Source organism: Mustelus asterias, chromosome 30 (assembly GCF_964213995.1).
Source record: "Mustelus asterias chromosome 30, sMusAst1.hap1.1, whole genome shotgun sequence".
In the NCBI taxonomy this organism is placed as follows: domain Eukaryota; kingdom Metazoa; phylum Chordata; class Chondrichthyes; order Carcharhiniformes; family Triakidae; genus Mustelus; species Mustelus asterias.
Genome location: NC_135830.1, coordinates 9,414,785 through 9,415,900, shown reverse-complemented (window position 1 = coordinate 9,415,900; position 1,116 = coordinate 9,414,785). Strand labels below are relative to the sequence as shown.

The 1,116-nt window shown below is 43.5% G+C and overlaps 1 non-coding gene across 1 annotated transcript; it reads right to left on the bottom strand.

Annotated features, from left to right (window-relative positions):
* Positions 1-501: 501 nt before the first annotated feature.
* Positions 502-574, bottom strand: trnak-cuu (transfer RNA lysine (anticodon CUU)). Its single transcript has one exon. It is a non-coding gene; the product is annotated as a tRNA-Lys (tRNA).
* Between the last annotated feature and the right edge of the window lie 542 nt (positions 575-1,116).

Below are 1,116 nucleotides of genomic sequence, written 5' to 3'. Positions count from 1 at the left end.
GTAGTTGCTGCGAATCCCACCTCAAAACAGAAAATGTTGGAAGCTCTCATCGGCTTCAACAGCTTCTGTGGAGAGGGAAAGAGAGTGAATGATTCAGGAAGCTGACCTTTGACCCTAACTGGAAAAAATTAGTGATTGAATGGTTTACAAACAAGTACAGAGTCAAGGAAAATAGAGAGGGAGAGGAGGAAAGAACAAACGGTCTTTTGATCGGATGGAAGGCTGGAGTGATTAAATTACAATGGAGATGATTATTGTTCCCACGACACAATCTCGCCGATCTGGGTTTAAATCTCATAATAAATAAGAACAAAACCTCTCGCTGAGTTCAGCGCTGAACTCCCCGCTTCCAGTGAACCGGAGGCAGTTTTCAGTCAGAAACCCACAACTGTGCGATAAACAACGCAGAAAGGAGAAAGACTCAGTTTGAGCGGTGACACTTCTGGAGGAACGGAGATCTGGAATTCACCCAGGAATGAGGCAAAGTTTAACAATCAATGTCGCCCAACGTGGGGCCCGAACCCACGACCCTGAGATTAAGAGTCTCATGCTCTACCGACTGAGCTGGCCGGGCACATGCACGCAAACCCTTTCCATAACCCTTTTGATCCACTGGAGCAAGCTGAGAGGGGTGATTGAAAGCAGCAGTGCTGGTAAGAGATTAATTGGATTAATTGAATTGTTTATTTATTTAATTAGTCAGCTAGTGTGTGTATTTTTTTGGCCTTTACTTTAACAGCAGTTTTTCAAGTTTAAAGTGAAAACTAGAAGTGGGCAGCAAAGGAGTCTGGGAAGGGTTTTTATTTTAACTTTAAAAGTCAGTTACCTGGGAGGTTCCCCCTCATTGATCCACTGGAGCAAGCTGAGAGGGGTGATTGAAAGCAGCAGTGCTGGTAAGAGATTAATTGGATTAATTGAATTGTTTATTTATTTAATTAGTCAGCTAGTGTGTGTATTTTTTTGGCCTTTACTTTAACAGCAGTTTTTCAAGTTTAAAGTGAAAACTAGAAGTGGGCAGCAAAGGAGTCTGGGAAGGGTTTTTTAAGCGCGTGAAGTATAAAAGGTAGGCTGCAGTATACAGCGGGCAGCGTCGGGAGCGGGCAGTGTAGTGTGTGG